Source organism: Suncus etruscus, chromosome 4 (assembly GCF_024139225.1).
Source record: "Suncus etruscus isolate mSunEtr1 chromosome 4, mSunEtr1.pri.cur, whole genome shotgun sequence".
Classification (NCBI taxonomy): domain Eukaryota; kingdom Metazoa; phylum Chordata; class Mammalia; order Eulipotyphla; family Soricidae; genus Suncus; species Suncus etruscus.
Genome location: NC_064851.1, coordinates 113,296,445 through 113,321,021, shown reverse-complemented (window position 1 = coordinate 113,321,021; position 24,577 = coordinate 113,296,445). Strand labels below are relative to the sequence as shown.

The 24,577-nt window shown below is 35.6% G+C and overlaps 1 non-coding gene and 1 pseudogene across 1 annotated transcript; one reads left to right on the top strand and one right to left on the bottom strand.

The window, feature by feature from the left end:
* The window catches only part of LOC126005982 (prefoldin subunit 3-like), a 1,144,584-nt pseudogene that overhangs the window by 216,626 nt on the left and 903,381 nt on the right, over positions 1-24,577 (top strand).
* On the bottom strand, positions 12,690-12,796 carry LOC126008258 (U6 spliceosomal RNA). The gene has a single exon (XR_007495597.1). It is a non-coding gene; the product is annotated as a U6 spliceosomal RNA (small nuclear RNA).

The following is a 24,577-nucleotide window of genomic DNA, read 5'->3' as shown; positions in this document are numbered from 1 at the left end:
TCTAAGGCAATAAAAAGCAGCAACATCTTGTTTGCTTTCTTTAATGCATTTTATGATCTCTGGTCTAACATTTTATCTTTTATAAATTTTGAGTTAACTTTTGTGCCTGGTCTTAGATAGTCATCATCAAATTCCCTTCTTTTGAACATAGCTCTCTAGTGTTTCCAAATATTTGTTAAAGAAAACTCTTTTATATTGCCCACTTATTTGTCCTAAATTAATTGTCTATCTGATAATAAATATTAATTAAATGAATTTGTATTTGGAGGACCCTCAAATATAGAGAACTAGTTACTTTTTAAGAAGAAACAGAAGAGATTTTGCTTTCTCTTCCTCCTCCCTGGGGGTTTTCAGTGAAAAAGAGCTAGAAGGAAAGCTTTATCCTCTATAGAGACCAACCTTGCTAGCACCTTGATCTTGGACATCCCATACTCCAGAATTTTGAAGCAGTAAATTTCTAATGTTGAAGTTGCTCTGCCTATGGTATTTTGTCATGACAGCAGCCAGAAAAGATTATTCTTTTTTTTTTTTTTTTTTTTTTTTTGGTTTTTGGGTCACACCCGGCAGTGCTCAGGGGTTACTCCTGGCTCTATGCTCAGAAATCGCTCCTGGCAGGCACGGGGGACCATATGGGACGCCGGGATTTGAACCACGGACCTTCTGCATGAAAGGCAAACACCTTACCTCCATGCTATCTCTCCGGCCCAGAAAAGATTATTCTAATAAGACAGAATAAATACTTTTTATGCTATTTGAAAGAAATTAAATGTGATGGTTTATGGATGAGGTAGTGGATAAAAACATTTTTATAGAGAAATGCAACACTAAGAAAATGTCCTCTATATTCATTGGTTTAGAGGAATTTATTTTCCAGTGTACCAGGAACCACAGTGATTCTCAAAATTGACAGCCATTAATTTAATGCATTTTGTTCTTAGTAAAACTGATATCACTGACCTTTTAATGTAGTTTAGGTGGGGCTGAATTTTCCCAGGCCCCAGTGTCTCCTATGACCTTTTCATGACCAAAATTCTGCACGGATTTATTGAATACAAAGGAAAAAAAAATGACTTTTATCAGATTCTGACTGAATGTAGAACTAAAGCATACATGTGTATGTGTGTTTAAAGAACTATGCCCTACCTACCCCAATTATAGTAGAATGAAATTGCATTTAGTAATGTAATAAAATGACTTTTTTCTGGTACTTTAAATGAACAGATTAAATTTCTCTGGTTACATAATGCTCGCTTACAATCTTGGGAGCAAATTTCAGTTTCAGAGCTGAGAGGCAGGTTAAGATGACCTTCCTATCCACTTAGTAAATAATAGAAATTTTAGTTCTCTAAAGAAAGTGTTCCTAAAAAAATTGTTGCCTAGATAGTGTATATTACTAACTTGATAATATTGGAAAAAGACTTTAAAAGCTATATAAGCCAGCTGGTCAGAAAAGCATGCAATTGGTAAAATAAAAACAGGAAATAGAAAGGGTAAAATACTTTATTTTTTTTAAAATGTTTTTCAGGGCAAAATAATTTTAAAAAAATAGATGAATGAACTCCAAACATTAATTAATGAGTAAATACCATGGAAGTAATTTACCATGAGTAAATTAATGAGTAAATCAGTGTATATGCAGATTTTGACATGTTTTAATGAGATTGTTGCAGTATCACAATCTGGAATTAATGATTAACTTTACTGTAGATTTGAGGAAGGGTGAATATGGAACTTGAATTTGTAGTGGTGGTCATCAATTTTGGTTTATAATTTTTACTTTTGAATTTTTTAAGAGTAAAAATTAGTTATAACAGAATAATTTGCAAATTTTTTTACAATTAAGCTCAGTTAATTTACCACTGTTTTATTTCTAAGATTGTGTAAAATAATTACTTCACAAATATAGAAATAGGAACTATAAAAATAAAATGTTGTACACATAATAAAAATTTACTGAGATTATAAAAATTTTTTATTTTCATATTTTACAGTATCAGTTTTCTGTGGGCCAAGTCTTATGATTCTTGACAACCAAGCCAATAGTTGATGTAGAACCTAGAGATTAGGTCTTTGGAACCACCATGGCCACCCAGTGTTAATGGGTCTTCTAGGGCTATACTCAGCCCTAATGTTTGAGGGGTCCATGCAGTACTCAGAATAGAATCTAAATTGGGTATATGCAAAGTATACATCCCATCTCCTGCACTATCTCTTGACCCCTTAATCTTGTTCTTATTAAATTTTTCTTAGTATATAACAATATGAAACTCATAAACTGGAAATAAACTTATATAATATTAATATTTGCAAAATGTATAGCAATTACTTGGCAAAATGAATTATTTATTATCAATTTTAAACTACCACTTGTTTATAAACTGTGTACATTACTCTTTCCTTAGTGAAATGAAATATAATGACTAAAAGTCTTATTTTTAATAGAATAGAAGATGAAGGTCTATCTTCCATTGTGTCTAGCACCTTCCATGGTATTCTATTTCAAAACCAGACTGATAGAGAAAATCCTAGAATAAAGAGTAAATGAGTGAGGATGGAGTCTTTCAACATCAATAAAGTCTTCTTGCTTAACTATCAGTAATTCAATAATTGGTCTTAAGTTGGAAATTATTAAAACCCAGGCCCAGATTTGGGAAGTTCTTGGACTTGTAGTAGGATAAAGCAGAAAGGCAGATACACAAATTTAATACTGTATAAAAAATATAGCAGAATCATGTAGGTTCTTCAAAACAGGTAAGCAAATTCATTCTACTTACTGAAAACATTGGTCACTTTCTCTTAAGTAATTACTAACTTTTGCTATTCGATTTAAAATTTGGGTTCAGGGTAGTACAGTAGGTAGAGTGCCTGCATATGGCTGATCTAAGCTTGATCTTCAGCATTACATAGAGTCCCATGAGCCACATCAAAAGTAATACTTGAGCACTGCCAGGAGTGTGACCCAAAGATAAACAAAAAACATAAATAGGGGGCCTGGGGCAGTAGCAGAAGCAGTAAGGCGTCTACCTTGTGTGCTCTAGCCTAAATGGACTGCAGTTCAATCCCCCTGCATCCCATATGGTCCCCCAAGCCAGGAGCGATTTCTAAGCGCATAGCCAGGAGTAACCCCTGAGCATCACTGGGTGTGGCCGTAAAACCAAATTAAATAAATATTATTTCCCCATTCCCTTCCTTATAGAATGGCACAGAGTAAGTAAAGGGGGAGGAATCATCTCTTATCCCATAAGTAACCTACCATCATGTTGTTTCTACCCTTCAATTAGCTTCCATATATTTCTATTTATGTATATTGCAATTTTAGTGAAATTACAATTCTTCATTTCAGTATTTTTAAGGTAAATGAATAAAAATTTTATGAAAATATTTTAAGGTCAAAACAACATATACCAAACTTTACTTCATTTTATTATAATATACTATATAGTATTATTCATAGTATTTATGATAATTAGGATATTGTTTGCTAAAAATACAAAGTTTCTGCTTTTATTTTTCCTATAAAAATAATGTTCCTTGGAGCCGGCGAGGTGGCGCTAGAGGTAAGGGGTCTGCCTTGTAAGCACTAGCTAAGGAAGGACTGCGGTTCGATCCCCCGGTGTCCCATATGGTCCCCGGAAGCCAGGGGCAATTTCTGAGCCCTTAGCCAGGAGTAACCCCTGAGCATCAAATGGGTGTGGCCCGAAAAACAAAAACAAAAAAATAATGCTTCTTGGGAAGCTGAAAAGATTATACAGCAGGCAGGTCACATGAGTTTTGACAGGATCTACTAGGTTATATCCTCATCACCTTGGGTACCACCAAAAAAGATCTCTGAGAGCTGAACTAGGAGTAATTTACCTAAGCACTGTTAGGTGTGTCCCCCAAAACTAAAATATAAACAACCAATGAAGAAATAATTAAAAATACCAAAAAGAAGTAATACTTTTATGAATGCCTTTATTCACAAACCTTTGGATCTTACAATTTTTTTTTCACTGCTACTGAAGAGAACAAAGATGAAAGACCCACACAGAAAAGAAGTCTGTAGTTTGGAACTCAAAGGTATGGTGATGGCTTTATTACATATAAACTTTGCAGGGTTGCTATTCTATTCTAGTTTCCTTTGCTGAACTGTTTCTTTATTTACCATGACCTTCAAAATTAGAGGGTAAGAGCAGAAACTACTTTAGGGTGGAGGTATCAGTGGCTTCTGACTTCAATTTCCAACTCTGGAAGGTTTTCCTTTGTCTTGTGGAGAACTGAACACATTAACTGACCACTGTGAACTATGAAAACATGGCAGTGCTGTTCTTTGAAGTCAGAGGATGTTTTTAGGCAGGAGAGTAGAGAGCTCTCTAGATGAGCTCAAGACAAGTGGGGAAAGGAAATATAAACAAACAACCCCAAAGAGATTCCAGTGAAGGTAGAGAGAGCCTGAGGTAAGAAAAACAAATTCAAAGTCAATGAAGTTTTTCTTCATAGATTCAGAGTTTCTGGGAAGAATGATGCTAAAGGAAGTAAAAGGAAGAAAACATTGGTTACATTTGACCACTGCCTTCCATTGAAATCTGAAGTGAAAAGTCAGGGTAGTTTGTTAAAGCAAGACAATGGATTTGAATTCTGTAGAGACAATTTAAAACAGACATTGACTACTCTGTATTGACTTAAATCCACAAAATCTGTCTGTCACTGTATTATCATAGGCTGTCAAAATGTTTATTTTGATGTTTAGTTTAATGGCATTTATTGATCAGTAGCAATTCAAGACAAATATAAATAAAATTTGCTCTCAACTTGGTACTTATATAGTATATGATGTGGGTCATATAGATTTTTAAAAAAAATATTATAGTCACTATGTTTGCTTTTAAGGTCAGTTGAAGTTGTTGACTAGATTTTTCCAGGGATTTTCATGGTTTTTTTTTCTTCAAAATAAAGTTACATGTACTCAAAAAAATAGGACATTATTTAGATATTCTTCCTGATCCTTTCTTGACTCTTTTCGAAACAAAAATTGAAACTTAGTCTGACCTATTTTACCATGATGTTTACAGTGTAGCCCCAAACCAAATTGCATTATCATCACAAATATGACATTCAATATAACAGCTGCCATGGAAAACAGATTTTGAATAGGGCATTCTGAAGTTTAATGTTATCTTTTTCATCATCTTCAAGCAGAACTTGAGCACTCACTGGACTTTGTCTTTTCTAAGTGGTAGTTTTCATTTGTTTATTTTTACAATGTTTGTGCTAATTAAATTAGCATTATTTAATGTTACCTAAAGTGGAGTTTTGACTAGAAACACTAGGAAAGCATACCAGGAATCCTTTTTATCCAATAGATAATATAAAATAGACTTTTAAAACCAACTCAACCGAATCCTGCAAATTTGAAGTGTGATTCATCCAGGAGAGTACTTTTTTCAATGTAACATACACTGATTAACTTTTAATAATTATGGAGTGGTAGGATGGAAACAACCAGATTGCTCAGGGCTTACTCCAAGTTCTATGCTCAGGATTCACTCCTGGTGATGTTCAGGGGACCATATATAGTGTCTGGAATCTAACTGGGGTCAGCTAGATACAAGGCAAGCTTGCCTTAAACCTGTACTCTCTGTCCAACCAGTTAGTCCCAATATTTTCTTCTTTACTCCTACAATGGCAGCAACATGCCCTTAAAAGAAAACCTCCTTGTCTATGATCAAAATTCAAAGAGCTTTAGGGGTAAATAGACCCTTAATATGCACTTCAGTTCCAATCTTGATGGTAAAACTAAAGTTAAGTAGAGCTGTTGACTGTAGCAGGGTTATCTGCTTCTGGAATAAAATCATGAGCTAGAGTGTACATATTTAGTGGGGATATTGGTGGGGGATGGATAAGGGATTTCTTTGAAATATTTTGTTTCTGTGGATATAATCACAGTTCCTGTTACCTTAAACATTTTCCCTAATACTCTATACTTATCAAATCTACAGGTATCAGATTAAGGTATAAACAGAAACTGTGATAAATAGATCATACTTCTTTTATACATCCTATGTCAAGAAGTATCAACTATTTACACCACTCGATTCCAAAGAGAGCAGAATACTCTATTTTGTGGATGGGAGCACTGAAGCTCAGTTCAAGGAATTCAAAATCAGAAATTCAAGGTGAAACAAAGGGAAAGGAGTAAAATAGAGATGTTGTCAGGCTGAATCTAACATACTGCCACAACAGTCACTATTTTAATTGTGCCATGGGTAACCCCATAGCATATTTGGGTATTGCCTCCAAATCAAAACAAACCAACAAAACCAAAAATATTAAAATATAGACTTTACTTCTTATTTTAAATGTAATTATTTTCTTTAAACACATTGGTTTTCAAAGTTCATGATAGTTGTTTTTGGCATTCACTATCCCAATACCAATCCCACCACCAGCGTAACATTTCCTCCATCGTTATCTTCGGTTTTCCACCCAATTCCAACTTTGTCTTTTAATAGACACAAAATAATCTAGTTTCTATTGCTTGTTATGACCAAAAGACTAATGAAATAATTGAAATAGACTTCAGACAATGAAAATGTGTGAAAATTGTTAAATCTCGGGCCCGGAGAGATAGTACAGCGGCGTTTGCCTTGCAAGCAGCGGACCCAGGACCAAAGGTGGTTGGTTCGAATCCCGGTGTCCCATATGGTTCTCCGTGCCTGCCAGGAGCTATTTCTGAGCAGACAGCCAGGAGTAACCCCTGAGCACCAACGGGTGTGGCCCATAAACCCCCAAAAAAAAATTGTTAAATCTCACACTGAAGTCAGTATGTCATTGCCTGAAGGCTTACTATGCTCTTTATTGTTAGTTGAGCCTTTTGTATTGTTGTTTATTGAGCTTAATTGGTTTCTTTGCTAATTTCACATCTAATTTGCTGTGATCATACTGAAGAATTTGGAATTGTTGCATTCATGTTTGCAAAGGCTAGTTAACTCTCATCGAAATGATGACATACTTGATGATACCTGAAAGTTTACATGAATTAAGAGATTCTGATATTTGAAATGACTCAAGAAATATAGTTGAGGGCCCGGAGAGATAGCACAGCGGCGTTTGCCTTGCAAGCAGCCGATCCAGGACCAAAGGTGGTTGGTTCGAATCCCGGTGTCCCAGTTGGTCCCCCGTGCCTGCCAGGAACTATTTCTGAGCAGACAGCCAGGAGTAACCCCTGAGCACCGCCGGGTGTGGCCCAAAAACCAAAAAAAAAAAAAAAAAAAAAGAAATATAGTTGAGAAACCAACTATGGTTAGTATACCACACTGAGGCAAATGTGGTAACTGATCAGAGTCAATCCTACCATCAAAACAGTATTATCCCTGGTTTCCAAATTAGAATGGTATTACTTGCACTAAATCACTTTCATAGTTCACTGCCATTTAATTATAACCATTTTCATAGACGGAATTTCATAGATGGAAAAACAAAGGTTATGGGGGGCTTACAATTTGCCAAATCTGATAGTCAAGAGACAATATCAAGACATGAAACTCAAACTATTTGAGCACAGAGTTGGTCTTTTTGATAATTAATTAGAACTTTTCCCATGATGTTAATATGACTCAAGAATATCTAATGCAATGCTGTATACTTTGACCTCCATGAACCCCTATAAAATGTTTTATGAATTCTGGAATGTCACAGTCCCAAAAGGATTCATCTGTCACAAGGAAGTTGGTGACATTGACAAACAGGTCATCATCGCTCTGTAACTTTGTGGTAATAGATACTGATCTTAGAAGAGGGAAAGAAGAAAGAAAAAAAAAAAAGAAATGGGAAAGAAGCTTATTGGAAATTCTCCTGGGAACTTCTGTACTGCTTTTAGTAGGTTCCATTAGTATCTACCTGCTTGTATAGATTAAAAGCATCTGAGTTATTAGTTACCCTTTAATAATATGACTTACCAGAGATTTGTTGAGTACCAAATGACAACTAGATGAGTGCTAAAGAGCATAAATTCTTTAGTCTGATAAAATATGTAGCACTTAAAAATATGTAGCACTTGAGAAACTAATAGAAATCACCTTTACTTTGGAATCTTTATCTAAAGTCTTATCTTCTAAGAGTTAAGAATAAGCTGGGATAAGTTAGGTATAATAGGTATAATTTATTAGGACTAACCATATGATTTCTGGCTTCTGTTTTTGCTTGCTTTTAGAAATTTTTGGGTTGACTATAGTTGACATAAGCTCTATCAGTACAGGCTGCTATTATAAGGTAAAAAGACTAGGCCTGAAGAGGCGGTTAATTCCTGGAACCGGATCTTAGAGGCAGAACATCAGGAGTGCCACATCCCCTCCCCTAGTTGACCCTGAAGATAACCATAAGAGCATTCCAACATAAGATATCTTAGAAAGTCACAAGAGGGAGGGACAGAAATGGCCAATTGAGGTATAGCAGATGGCCCTTGAGAATTAGAAAGGGATGACTGCATGTGTATCCAACTGCTGGTTACTCTTCTCTTGTAAACACATGCAGTCACTAAAAGAGTAACTACTGGTTGGAAAATATGATTTAAAGTTAAATATTGAAGAACAATACGGGTATTGTGAAAATTAATAACCTCAAACACATAGGGTGGAGCAATAGGTATAGAGTAAGAGTGAGATAGAGATTAATGCTATCCTTTGCTTCTGTTATGGGCCTGCTTTGAGCTATAATACAAGAAAACCAGACTCTGTCCCTCCGTTAGCCCTTGTAACTGTATTACCAAGGTCTCCATCCTGCCAGATCAGAATCTCCCCAAGGGCCAACTGGAGGGTATAGGCCATATCTTTACAAACCATCAGCATGGGAGCTAGGGTGACTGACATCAAAAAGGGGTTTGAGATAGTTAAGGGATTGCGTTTTTTCAGCATGCATTATTGGATGTTTTTGAATTGTAACAGTTGTGTGAACCAATGAAACGTTTGAAGTTTGAAACCTTATTATCACATGGATTACTATAAAGGCCTTGTGTTTCTAAGGCTCGGGGTTCCACCAGAGAACCTGCGGTGAACGGTGGACCCCAGAGCTCTGGATGAATAAACCTCGCTTTGCTGATTGCATTCTCTGAAGGTTCGTGGTCTTTATTTGAGAGGGGGGGGCTGTCTCGGACCCATTAACAGACCCTTTAACAATCTAAAGTCCTTTTATTTAAATATAGATGATAAGATACTGAGTTTCCTGCGCCCCTTTGCAATAATTCACTTTTAGATCTCTAGATAAGAAAACTGAAAATATCCCTACCCCTGAAAAATAGGGAAAGTATCACCATTTGGGGGGGAATGAATCTCTTCTCCCTAACTTCTTACCCAAATTCTTAAGCAGCTATAGACAGCTACTTCTATTTAGACATCCTTACTCTCTGGGATTCTGAATTTTCTGGATCTTGGTAAATTTCTCCTCCTCTTCTTTTAAAACTTAGTTCTGTGACCGTGTATGTGAAATCATTTTATAGAATAATCCAGATAGAGCTTTTCAATAGCCCGGAGTTTTGGGGTAAGAGTTATTGAGAGCAGTGAACAATGTTGAAGGTAGTTATTGCAGTAGTAAATATGTGTGTGTCTGAAAGCCCAAAGTTTTTATTTACATTGTTTATTTCTTTGGGGTGGTTTTGATATATATGCATTCTCTGAAGCGACTCAGTATTCCAGATACCTTCTATCTGAAATCATCAAATCACTCATTGCTCCAGGGTCTGCATCATTAGTGAGAAGGCATGAAGAAGGAATCAATTAAAAATGAACTTGAGCCTCTATTGAATATTCTATTGAATAGATGCATTCTCTTCTTTTGAATATGAATAAGCTAGAATAAACCAAGGTGTTTTCAGCCTCCAAGTATATGGAGAAGAGGAAGATGGCATATGGGAAGTACAGAGAAATGCAAAAAATAGAATGCAAACTTGATCCCAGGTATGCTTACAGGTTGCCTTCTTGAATTATTGATTACATAAAATTAATAAAATATATGGATAAAATACCTGAACTATTTGTTCTGATATAATAACTTTATTATCTCCAACCAAAAGCATCAGAATTGTTATAAGACTGTACAGTGTGATTTTGAAGCTATTTCCTAAGAATATGAATAAGGTATCTTACCTTCAATTGAGGACCTTTGGGATCTGGTATTAAGAATTTACATATTTTTTCATTAATATTTAAATAGTTAGAGCTGTGACAGTATTTTTTTGCTTATTATCTTTGCTTTCTAAGGAAATTGCAATGCAGAGATCCTAGGCATTGTGTTACAATTCACTCCATAATTATGTAAAGTTAAAGAAATTAGAGTTAGTCTGGGAAAATAGAAGAGTTAAATCTTTCCATCATTTAAATGAGGACAAACACAAATGCCATGAAAAATTCATTTTGTTTCACTTCTCTTGTTACTAAATTAAAGAGAAACATATGGGTCAGAGCTTATAGTTGGAGAGAGAATGTGTATGTCTTTAGTCTCATTTTAGTATCTCAAATTCCACAGAAATGAGATACATTGAAGGAAAAATATTTTGAAAAAAGAGGACAGACACAATGTTAGTTGAAATTTGGACACAAGAGTATTAGTAGAAAATGATGCCATGAATAATTTTTTAATATGATCTTACTATTACTAACATTAAAATTTTGGTCATGCACATGATTTATTTCTTTATTTTTCTAGGCCTTCCAAGCAGGGCTCAGGTGACATTGAGATCATTACTGGTGATTCTTGGCCTGGTTATGTGGGTTGACTATGATTCAGTAGTGCTGGGGCCACCATATCCCTTCATAATAGTCAGTGTAGGAGATAGAATTTGGAGCTTCATGCATACCAGGCATATGCTCAGCCTTTTGAGTTATCTCCCTGGACTTACATTTATGTATTATTAATGAAGAAAAATAAATGGGACTTTTGTTCTTTTTGTGATTTGCTAACTAATTTTTTAAAGGACTCATGGCACAGACTGGCAGTCTCCAGTTTGTGGGAGTAATCCAGAAATATCTTTCAAATGCACAGGGGAATCCAATATCCTAGGTGTTATTACCAGCAAGTCAGCTTCTAGCTTTTAATTTTAGCCATGACTAGAGGCAAAAGCTATGTTCTATGCCTTTTGTGCTATGGTGGACCATGGTTCAATAGCTAAGAGTCATTTTATTGCTAGAACTTTCCATCCTACAAAATCAAAGTTCTTAAAAGTCCCCAAAGTTTAAGAATAAGTTCACCTTTTTGGCCAAGTACTTATGGGAATTAACAAGATTAATAAGTCCTCTTCAGAGTACTAAAATGACCTTGTCTGGAAAAAAATGTGATATTTTCAATTTTTTCCTCTTAATTAAAAAATGTGGAACCTAGTTGTTTGGGCCAGTATGTAAATCACCTCCTTCTTCTCTCAGTCAGACACTTTAAACGATTTACTCAGCTAGATTAATGGAAGTTGCATTTCACAGAATATTGTTCAGATTATTCATTAGGAAAATTATATTATTTAAGATGCATTTATTTATTTTAGTGTCTCCAAAATAGAAAAGACTATATTTTAAAGACATTAAGACCTTGATATTTAGTCATAGGTTATATCAAATCACCATATTAATATTGATGAAAAATAGCATACACTCTTTTTTTAGCATACACTCTTATTACTAAATAATCTATTAAATTCAATTATATTTTCAGTCTATATATTTTCAGTCCAAGAAGAAACTGGCATTTACCCATTAAAACTTGTGATTAAATGTCTGTATTATTCATGAGTTATTCTTATTTCTGATCTTGATAAAAGAAATGTTATAGTTTTATGTTCAAGATTGTGAAAATATTCTATTTTTTTCCCTCTTAACTTACTTTTTTCCTACCAACATCCAGCTGGTTTTTTTTTACTTATATATTTTGTGTCTGTTTCTTTTGATTTTCTGAGTCACCCTCAGAACTTACTTCTGAATCTGTGCCCAGGGCTCACTTCTGATGTGATGACAGGAACTCTACAGAGTGCCTGGGATTGAATCTTTATCAGTCCCTTGTAAGGGGAGTCCCTTACCTGATGTACTAAGGCTCTGGCCCCTCAGTTCCTCTGTTCTTTATTTTTATTTCTTTTAACTTTATTTGTTCATTGATTGATTGATTGGTTTTTGGGCCACATCCAGTGGTGCTCAGGGGCTACTCCTGGCTCTGCACTCAGAAATCACCCCTGCAAGCTGGGGGACCATATGGATACCAGAATCAAACCTGGTCCCTCTCAGGTCAGCTTCATGCAAGGCAAATGCCCTGCCACTGTGTTATCTCTCCATGCCCCCCCCATTCTTCTAAATAAATTTTTATTGAAGACTGGTTTATAACTTTATAAAAGATTCATGTCCATAGCAACTTTGTTCAATATATGTATTTATATGATATCACAGTACAAAAATATGTTATTTCTATTCTACAGCAATTTACCACCTTCACCCACTTCACTCATCCATCATTCCTTTCTTCTCAGATATCATCAATATGATTTCTGTATCTAACAGTTTGTTTTGTTGTCTATTTTCCTTTTTGGTTTTTATAATCTTTAAGTAAAGCCTTATAATATTTGTTGTCTCTGACTTATTTCATGTAGTCCCATATCATCCTTAATGTCTACATTCTCACAATGGCAAGTTTTAATTCTTCTTTTGATACTGACTACTATTTCTTTTTTTTCTTTTTTTTTTTAAAATATGGAACGCTTCACGAATTTGCGTGTCATCCTTGCGCAGGGGCCATGCTAATCTTCTCTGTATCGTTCCAATTTTAGTATATGTGCTGCCGAAGCGAGCACTACTGACTACTATTTCATTATTTTAATGTATATTTGTACATTATCCATAACACATACTTAGTTATAGCTCTATCTTCTTATCTACTAATCCATTGATGGAATCAGGTTTTAGATTTAAAAGTAATGCTATAATAAAAAGGAAAACATTATCTATCTTTGTTACTTAGTGGTTTTTGTATTTTCAAATAAATATTCAGAAACAGAATAGATGAATCATATGTTTTCCGTTCTTTTCTCCTGACAAATCTCCCTGCTATTGTGCCAATTATCAATGTCAATACATATATTTTGTCAATAAAGCATATTTTTTTTCTTCAGTACTTTAGCAGTTCTTCTTTCTTGTATCAATGGTGGTAGCCATTCTAAAAGATGTAAAATAACACTCATAGTGGTTTTCACTTTAACTACTCTACTAATAAATGAAGATGAACATCATTTCATGGACTCATTGGAATGACTTCTCTAATAAAAAGAAGCTTCTCTACCTATATTTACTAATTCTTAATGTATTTATTTTTGTATAAAACGTTATTTAAATGCCATGATTTATAGAGTTTCCACAATACAGTTGTTTCTGATATCCAATGTTCTGCCTCAGTTTCTCACCAATGCTCTCAGTTTCTCACCCAACTCCCTAAGCCTGATCCCTTAGAAGGTACAAAAATAATCTACTTTCTATCACTTATTAAAAGATATATTTTATAATGGTTTTATTAAAATCATGTCTGAGGTTTACAGAGCTGTGTGGTGCTAGCTGGCTCTTCTTTGTATTTGTTTTTATTTATTGAATTTTGTTGGCTTCTATACAACTCTCCCATTTAATTTTTCTATTTCTGCTGGGTTGTGGAGGGGCTGTGCAGGTGTATATGAACCTGTGTACATCTGGAGCCTTAATGCTTTAGAAATGATTGCAGCTGGGCCTGGAGAGATAGCACAGCGGTGTTTGCCTTGCAAGCAGCCAATCCAGGACCAAAGGTGGTTGGTTTGAATCCCGGTGTCCCATATTTTTATTGAAGGGGTATAGCATTTTATTTTTTTTCAGCACCCAGTTCTTGTCCAGAGTGGTCATTTTCGTCTCTCATTGTCACAGAGGTCCCTTCTGCACTCTCCCACTATTTGTGGCAAGCTGTCAATCATGGACTACTCTTTCTGGCCCTTATCTCTATTGAGAGGACATTTCTTTTTAATTCATGTCTCATGGCATAAAAACGGAAGCAAAGAATTATTACAAATATTGATAAATCATTCTGTAGTTTCACTCTAGATCCTCAAAGTTCAGGCATCCTATGACTCACTCATTTTTGGTAGGTCATAGGATATAATTTCCGTCTTACATTCTTACCCATTTATCAATTGATAGTAATGTATAATATAGCTCTTTCACCTTAATGTCAAAATCAAGATTTTATTTTCTGGAAGAAATGTATTCTTTCCTTTCCACCCCCTCTTTAATTATGTTAGAGAAAGACTAAAAAATTTAGGCAAGATGTATAAAAATTAAAAACAAAGCAATATCAATTTCACATGTATCTCTTTTTATTCGTTTATTTCTGGGCCACACCTGGACTACTCAAGGGTTACTCCTGGCTCTGGTTACTCAAAAATCCTATAGCAGGATCAGGATGTGGGGGAATCAAAGTCAGGTTAGCTGCATGCAAGGTAAATGCCCTACCTGCAGTGCTATCACTCCAGCCCAGTGCTTCTCTATTATTTTCTGACACGCCCCCCCTAGGAAGAAGAAAAGATTTTTCGCGCCCCCCCCCCATGCAACTGTATATAGTATCTTTATTTAAAAAAAAAACACACTTTAACCTGCAAAATAAAAATATATGTAATTTGAGCTGATTTTTTTGTTTGTTTTGGTTTTTGGGTCACACCCAGCAGCACTCAGGGGTTACTCCTGGCTCTATGCTCAGAAATTGCTCCTGGCAGGCTTAGGGGATCATATGGGATGCCGGGATTTGAACCACCATCCTTCTGCATGAAAGGCAAACGCCTTACCTCCATGCTATCTCTCCGGCCCCTGGGCTGATTTTTTAATCAGAGGTGATGTCTGGATTAATGGCTGCAATGAGCACATTTTGTAATGCATAGCTTTTTGAAGCTGGATTTGAAGTAGCAACTCTCAGCAACTCTCAGCTCCATAGACATACAGAGACATAAACACGGGGCTTAGCTTGTTATGACAGTATTTGCCAAGGCACACCCCACTATTTGAGAAGCACCGCTCCAGTCCCTCTCACGTAGCTCTTTTAAAAATAATTCAAAATAATCAAATACATTTGATAAAGTACTTTTATTCATAAGGCAAAGTTTTTTCAATGTTCGTTTTTCACATTCATCATGTATTCTTTTTTTTAAACCTTATTTATTGATTGATTAATTGATTGGATGTTGGGCCACACCCAGCAGTGCTCAGGGGTTACTCCTGGCTCTGCACTCAGAAATCGCCCCTGGCAGGATAGGCACCATTTGAGTGCTGAGAATTGAAATGGGTCCCTCCTGGGTCCGTAGGCCCCATGCAAGTCAAATGCCCTCTATCTGTGCAATCTCTGCAAGCCCTCATCATGTATTCTTAATGATATTACCCAAAATCAAATAAAATACATCTTTGTATTCTTTTGTGTATGTATATTAATCTAGTTGATGATTCCATTTATTTGAATGCTCTCTTAGTCAAAAATGTACATTTGAATAAAATTTTGCTTTAACAAACACTGCTAGTATTTGGACTTATAAGAAGAAAGCTCTTTTACATGTTTAAATTTATAATACTGATGATTATTTAATTCTTGAAATAATTTCTAAAGAATTATCTAAATTCTTTCATTAATTGAGTATGCTATTTATACAGTCATTTATCAAATATTTATATCAGAAAATATTTCAAGAATTCTATATATATTAGTGAACAAAACAAATAAAAAAATTTCCTCTTATGGAGTAAGAAATTATCTTTTCAATACAGAGTAAAGGAGCCATACACTGGGTTGTAGATATAGTGCTATGGAAAGGGCTCTTGCCTTGCATGCAGCTGACTTAGATTTGATCCCTGATATTCCATATGGTCCCCTGAGTACTGTCAGGAGTAATCTCTGAGTGAAAAGCCTAGGAGTAACTCATACCACTGAGTGTGTCCCACACACACAAATAAAAAACACATAAATTAGTCCTTTGTTTATATTTTAATTTAATATTAATTTAATATTTGTTTAATATTTTTAATTGCTAACGTTTTTGTCTTTGAATGGTTTACTATTTCACCTCTTTGTGAGTAAAATTTCTCCTACTTTACAGGTAGTCTTCAAAGCAGAGATTACTGTGCTTTCAGTAACTTAAAGAAATTGCTGGAGGGAGGGAAAAAGAAAAGAAATTGCTCCAGCATTTTAAACAAGTTAGAACTTTAATCAGTTATCTCAATGTCTGACAAGCCTTGTACTTAAGACACCTGGTGGCAAAGATTTCTGGTAATAAACTAAAATTATTCATCACTTCCAGAAAACAGGCCCCCAGGCAATATAATAAGGAACATTATTAACAGACACTACTATAAATCACCCAGGAGAATTTAGATCAACTTTTCAGGCATGTCTTATTCCATCAGCTTTTGGAACTTATTATATACCTGGGCTTGATTAATAGTTGATATCGACTTTAGCAGCAAGAAAAGTTCCGTTTCTTCCAAATTTGTTACTATCCTTTTAATTTTTTTAATTATTTATTTGTCATGTTTGGTGAGTTTGAGCTATTCATGCAGTGAATCATAATAATGTTTGGGTGTGTCAAAGCAGTCATCGACAGCCTACAATGTTGGGGATCAGCAACTGTCGTCACTGAAGACTGGAAGCTGATCTTGGTCACATGGTTTTTGCTTCAGGTGATTTGAGTACTCCAAGAATAAGAATCACGTACCCAGGAAACATGAGTACATTCTAGAAATGTGCGTCACTTTGTGACATTTCAGTCATCAATGGGCTATGTATATAATAATGATCCCATGAGACTAAATAATATAGTTTAGATACATGGCTGGTTATCTCTCACAATTAGAGTCAAGCTTGATGGGATGATTTTTCCCAACAGAGAGGTAAATATTAGGGACTTAAAATTTGTTTAATTAGTCAACTTAGTGAGCATGTTGTGGAGTCAGCATCTTTACATGTTTATTTTGGTAATCTAAAATGATAAAAAACTTCATGTAGAGAACAGCTGCAAAATTCATAGCATACTTTTTGTTTCATTCAGAAATCCCATTATTAATAGTTAATTTTTTCCTGGGCCCTGAAGTGATGTTTTCCAAAGCCCACCAAAAACACTTTTTGAAAATATTTTGTTAAAAAAAATAAATAAGTTCATTTGTGGAATCTAAAATATGATAGTATGGTATTAATGTCAAAAACAATAGAGACAAAGGCCTGGAGGTATAATATTTGCCACAACTAGTTGGAGAGTACAGTTTGGGTAGAGAAGGGATAATGATAATGAAATGATAATGATAATGAAAGTTGGAATTGATCACTGAACAGGAACTGGGGGCTAAAAGGAAATAAAATGATATACATAAACCCCATTCTTAACAATATTGTTTTTTTTTTTTTTTTTTTTTTTTGGTTTTTGGGCCACACCCAGTAACGCTCAGGGGTTACTCCTGGCTATGTGCTCAGAAGTTGCTCCTGGCTTGGGGGACCATATGGGACACCGGGGGATCGAACCGCGGTCCGTCCAAGGTTAGCGCAGGCAAGGCAGGCACCTTACCTTTAGCGCCACCGCCCGGCCCCCCATTCTTAACAATATTGTTAACCACAGAAACTAAAAGAAAAAATGGTGAAAAAAAAAGGAAAGAAAATAGGTAAAATAAAGAGAGAATGAAGGGGGCAGAAGAGAGGGCATGAGGGAGGATAGTAGGGAAACTGAGGACATTGGTGGTAGGAAATGTGCACTGATGAAGGTTGTTTTACATGATATAACTGAAAATTAATAATGAGCAACTTTGTAACTGTATATCTCACAGTGGTTCCATAAAATAATTTACTTATTAAAAAAAGATGCAAACATACATCAGTGGAAAATGAGTATGCCCATTTAATTAGCACATGTAATAGAATCGTTTCTAATAATTAAAGTGAAAATATCAATCTGAATAGACTTTAATATATACACACTTATGCACACAGAGTATATAGCATTTAGTAGGGTGAATGCTATAATATTTTCAAGAGAGGAGACAAAAATTGGCCCGTTGACCTTTTCTCATTAAGTGCTCCACTCTTGCATATATATTGTTTTCAATAAAAATATAGCACTTATTGCTTAAGTTCACAGAACTTAATGTGATGGAGCCCTTTTTTGTTTTCTCTATTGACAACATGTCTTGAGATGTGCTTTCAGTTGTCTCTACTCCTCTTCTGAGATTTACTCAGAGGCCAATGGGTCTGGTTGTGCAGCCAATAGAGAGAAAAGCAGTGCTAATTACTTGACTCTCAGAGCCCAGTTTGCCACGAGGTAGTAACTGGTGGCTAGATGGAAAGAACTCAGCTCTCCTGCTCTTAGCATATCTCCAGCATCTCACCTACATTCCAAATGAGTAAGAGGATCAGGCTGATCCTGATCAAGTTTATCCAGTTATGGGATCCAAGTCTCCGTTCATGTCTTCGTTTAGCCTCTTTCCTTTTTTTTTTTTTTTTTTTTTGGTTATTGGTTTTTGGGTCATACCCAGCAGCGCTCAGGGTTACTCCCGGCTCTATGCTCAGAAATCGCTCCTGGCAGGCTCGGGGGACCATATGGGAGGCCGGGATTCGAACCACCGTCCTTCTGCATGCAAGGCAAACGCCCTATTTCTATGCTATCTCTCCGGCCCCTTTTTCCTTTTCTTATCCATTCCCCTTAAGAGTCCTTCATTAATTAATCAAGTAGCAGTGAATTCTGTCCTCAGTATCTGCCTCTGGGAAAACAGATCTAAGATACTTGCTCAATTCCATGTTGTTGTTGTTTATAACAATTCTAAATTTATTATGCACAAAACTGTATTGCTCAATATTTGAAATGCTCAAAAGATATATGGTAAAAATTGAGATAAAAAACTCAAGACAAAAACCAGAAGAAATACAAATATAAATTTAAATACCTTTCAGTAACTTGATATATGAGGAAAAATGTCATGAAAAAGGATATATGCATTAGATTAATAATAATTGAAACCTCTGGCACATTGGAAAAGTCTATTCCATAACTGAAGATAGAACAATCTTTTTTTTTTTTTTTTGGTTTTTGGGCCCACCCAGCAGTGCTCAGGGGTTACTCCTGGCTGTCTGCTCAGAAATAGCTCCTGGCAGGCACGGGGGACCATATGGGACACCGGGATTCGAACCAACCACCTTTGGTCCTGGATCGGCTGTTTGCAAGGCAAACACCGCTGTGCTATCTCTCCGGACCCGATAGAACAATCTTTAAAAACAAATGGAAGATTTACACACACTAAACTCAGTTTTAGCCAAGGTCTGTGTTTCTATAAAGGACAAAAAAGTAAAATCTTTTATATTGGTCACTCTTCTGAGATTTTATTTTATTATTATTTTTAAAACCATCTTTTATTTTTTATTTAAACACCTTGATTACAAACATCATTGTGGTTGGGTTTCTATCATGCAAAGAACACCCCCCATCACCAATGTCCCAATTCTCCCTTCTCCCCAGCCCACCCCTGCCTGTTCCATGTTGTTACCTCAGGAGCTGTGTCTGGCTCTTCTATCTTCCTTAAGCTATGCCCAGGCCTCAGACCATTCCAGTTTTCTCTATGCAAATAGCCAACTCACAGGAGATTTTCAGCACAATTGTATCTTCAAAAATACAGAAACATTAGTTAGTACCTACTAAAACATGTTACAACTTTAGGCTCTGAGTTTTCATAAGGCAAAGCCAAGTTCTCATGAAATGATGATTTGATAGGGCTGTTCAAACTAGATACTGGCTACATTTTTCCTTTCCTGAATTGCTCAGGCCATGGATGTAAGATATAAATGCCATAAGCCTTTGTATCTGGGCTTTCTTCACTTCTATTGCCAATTATGGTTTGGTTTTTGCATCCTTGTTTATCAGAAACCAGTTCAGAATATTTAGTCTCAAGCAAGTGCCAACCCAACTAAAGTGTATAATGGGATTGTAGACTCTCCTCATTCTTCCCAGTTCTTTCCCTCTTGGTGAGAGAAGTGTAAGTAATCAGATTACATTTTATGAATAACATCTGAACTCTATCTGATTATTTTTAGTATCATTTGAAAGCATGATATTGGATGATATTTCAAGAAAAGTGCATTTTGCTGTAGCTAGTTTAGTGGTCGTCTGACATTGCTTTAATTATTCCAACCAACTTAATTGTAATAGTTTGATAGAATACATGCTAGCACAAGAGCTGCCTGCTTATAAAACATGCTTGAGACTAGGCCAAATGCATAATTAAAGTGTTTTCAGTCTATGAGTTTCATTGTATGGAAAAAGTCTTTCCAATAGTATTTTAAGTTATTTTCTCTCTGGTGGTCTATAGTTACCACATAAATTGGAGAACACACAAATAAAACACTGCAGTTCTTTTTTTTATCAACCCCTACTTATTTTTCTTCAGGAGGAGAAATTACTCAAACAAAAGCATGCACTTTTGAAAGTCCTACCATGCTTACATATTACTAATGAAAATCTATCAAGGTAAATGTCACCACTGAAAAATTGTTTTATGCCTTCTCTTAACAAGGGACCACAGTTTCTCCTAACCGGTGGTGGCAAAACTATGTCTTGTTTTGACATGTTTTTATTTTAAATAATAGATTCCTTTTTCCTATTTCAAACCTACAAATCAAGAAAACCTCACATAATGGTATAATTTTTGTCTCTAGCATTTACTTAATCCAATGTCTGAGATAGTCTTTCATAGTGTGAAATATATAAAGAAAGTAATATTTTTATGTTTTTGAAAAATTTTCCATCAGATAAATATACTACAAATTTGTTGTGGTATTAGGGTTATTTATAGTTTTTGGCTAATATAAACAACACTTCTTTGAATAGTCTTGCACAAGTAATTTTGGACATGGTTTTATATTTTTTGGGTAAGCACATAGGTGCACACAGGCTAAACTATTGTATGGTCTAAAAAACATTTATTTTGGGTCTAGATAGACCAATAATAGAGTCCATCTTTTAATAGCAGTCCACACTGGCTAGTCAGTGAGAAAAGAGAAACTGAAGCTTGAGGCAGGTATTGGATATAGAGATAAAGATGGATAGCTCAGTTCTCTAGAACATCCAGCATAAACTGTGAAGTCTTTCTGTTAGGAGGAGTGGAGGGCAGTGGACAGGAACGTAGTCTGGGCTGAGATAGATTCTGTGCTCCTTATAAAACAGTGATTATCTTCACTTATGCTGGAATACATCTTCCTACCTGAGAGATTATCCAAAGATACTGGATACAAAGGGCACTATCAACATCTTCTGCCCCACAAGCCAGAGAGTTGTAGGGCATTCTCCTGGGACAGGCTATCCACACCTTATATCACTCCTCCTCTAGATTTGTTACTACTTTATAATCAACATGATTTGAGTCCTTTGAACACTCAGGATAGATCGGGTGAGCACATACTCAAAAGCAGCCCCTGAGCACTGTCAAATGTGGTTCCAAACAAATGACAAAACATATTTTTCATCATAATATTATCTTTAGTATTAAACTTTGTTAGTGAAGGGTTTGTGTGGCAACACCAAGTAGTGTTTTGGGACTGTTGCTAGCTCTGTGTTTTAGAGTAACCACTTGGAAGTGCATGGGGAACAAAATGCCACTCATGAAATAAGCTGCATGCTTGGTGTTAATTTTTTTTTTTTTTGGTGGTGGGATATATTCCTGGACATAGACACTGGGCTTACTCAGGGTTTACTTCTAATTCTGAACTCATGGGTCACTCCTATCAGGATTCAGGTGACTATATGTGGTGGTGGGGTTGTTCCTGGCTTACCTGCATGCAAAGCAAGTGCCTTACCTGCTTTGCTACTTCTTCAGGCCAATATTAATTTTAAAAAATATAAATTGAAATCTAATTTAATGTTGGCTTTTGTAGCAATATTATTTGTGCTACATTACATTTTCTGGAAAAATATTTTGATTTGAAAATGGTGGACTTTAAGGAAAAGGGAGAGTATACTTCACTGTGATTAGGAATTATAAAAATATTTTCTAACAGCAATGTTATTTTTATGTCTCTGGAAATAGGCTTAAAAATTAAATTGTTGTCCATTAAATATATTGATGCTGGAGTCAAAATGCAAGGTGTGTCAATGGACATAATACAAACAACTAAAATGCAAGACTTTATAAACAATTTACTGAGAAGATTTTGATTTTAGAAGATTTGATAATAATATTTCAACAAGATTCAAACTAAGGTTGTAAATGTTAAGTGGTGAGAGACAAAATGATGGCTATTGCAGCAAGTTATTGTAAAGGTCAACCAACAAATGCTTTTTATATGGTCTGAGGGTACATGAATATTACAGAATTTTTCAACCTTGTAGAACAGTGGCTTGACAAGCACCTTCATGTATCTGGCATCCTTACATGCTCAAATCAGCAACAGTAAGCCCTTGAAGAAGAGCTCTTTGACTCAGGTTGTCATATTTCCTAATTAATTATTACTATTGCTTAACTAGCTCATGTTGCTTACATGACTTTTAGAGCTGATTCAACACATATTAAGGAACCCAGACTGAAAACCAACTAGAGTTGAAATGCTGATGGGTTGGGTTCTACTATTTACTACTATGACGTCAGTCTCAGAACTTGGAAACTCATAAAATAGTTAAAAAAACAAAGTATAAAATAGGCCTGTAATCAGATGCAGTAGCTTTTAGTTATAAACAAAAAATGGTATACATACGTATTTTTTTAGAGCACAACCAGTGATGCTCAAGAATGACTCCTGGCTCTGTGCTCAAGTGTCCTTCTTGTTGGGGCTGATGGGACCTTATGAGGTGCTAAGGATAGTATTTGAGACATCTGCACACAACACATGCATCCTACCTTTGTAATAACACTCTTTCCCTGATAACAATATATTTTAAATAAATTCTATTCAAATATAAAATACTCGGGTATAGCAGATAAGGCACTTGCCTTGCACATAGCCAATCTGGGTTTAATTTCCAGCATTCCATATGGTCCCATGAGCATCAGAAATGATCTCTGAGTACAGAGATAGGAATAAATCCTGAGTACTGCTGGTTGTAAAGTCTTGCTTATTTCACCCTTGCATTCCTCACTTCCCAATTTTATTCAGATTTTCAAGGCAGTTCTAATTCAGTGAGCTTGCTTGCTGGCCTCTTTCACTGTTTCTTTAAGAAACTTTCATTGATGCTGAAATTTGTGCCAAGTATGGCTTGAGGTTCTAATGCTATAAGTGGAAAGAGCTTTGTCTTCAGTAAGGCCAACCGGGAGATCCAGAAGAGAAAGCAAAAGAGAATATTGAGGAATTCGGAGATTAGATCTGAAAGGGATAGCTTTTGGATAGAGACTGATTCACGGTTAAATTCAAAGTTAGAGTGATGTGATGGATATTTGGATGAGGGATGCCTATATTGAGATGAAAGAATTAGAATACCTAGCCAGTTGGGAGAAGTTTTCAGGACATGGGGAAATATCAAAGCACAGGTTAGAAGAAAGAACATTGTGATATTCAAACACAAGGTGGATGGCAAGAGCAGAGGAAATACCAACAGAGACTTAGGACAGTTAGATGAAAATGTCATTGCCTTGTTCTGTTTTCAAGTAGTTCCATGACTTTGTATCATGTTTGTGATGTTGCCTGCATTTCTTTTTTTATATAATTTTTTATTAGGAAATAAAATGTTGGCTTTTCTTTTTTAATTTTAATATCTTTATACATTTTGATTACAAACATGATTGTAGTTGGATTAAGTTATATAAAAACACCCTCCTTCACCAGTGCAACATTCCTATCACCAATGCCCCAAAACTTCCACCTCCCTACCCCTTCCCTGCCTGTATTTGAGTCAGGCTTTCTATTTCTCTCATTTATTCACATTGTTATTTTAGTTGTCAGTGTAGTTATTTCTCTAACTGAATTCACCATTCTTTGTGGTGAGCTTCATATGAACAGGACATTCCAGCCCTCATCTCTATTGCCTCTGAGAATTATTACAAAAGTGTCTTTTATTTTTCTTAAAACCCATAGATGAGTGATACTATTCTGTGTCTATCTTTCTCCCTCTGACTTATTTCACTCAGCATAATAGATTCCATGTGCTTCCATGTATAGGAAAATTTCATGATTTCAACTCTCCTGACTGCTGCATAATATTCCATTGTGTATATGTACCACAGTTATTTTAGCCATTCATCTGTTGAAGGGCATCTTGGTTGTTTCCAAAGTCTGGCTATTGTAAATAGCACTGCAATGAATGTTGGTGTGAGGAAGAATTTTTTGAATTGTATTTTTGTGTTCCTAGGGTAAATCTATAGGAGTGGTTTAACTGGATCACATGGGAGCTCAATTTCCAGTTTTTTGAGGAATCTCCATATTGTTTTCCATAAAGGCTGGACTAGATGGCATTCCCACCCGCAGTGAATGAGAGTTTCTCTCTCTCTCTCTCTCTCTCTCTCTCTCTCTCTCTCTCTCTTTCTCTCTCTCTTTCTTTTTCTCTCTCTCTTTGGTTTTTGGGTCACACCTGGCAGCACTCAGGGATTACTCTTGGCTCTAGGCTCAGAAATCACTCCTGGCAGCT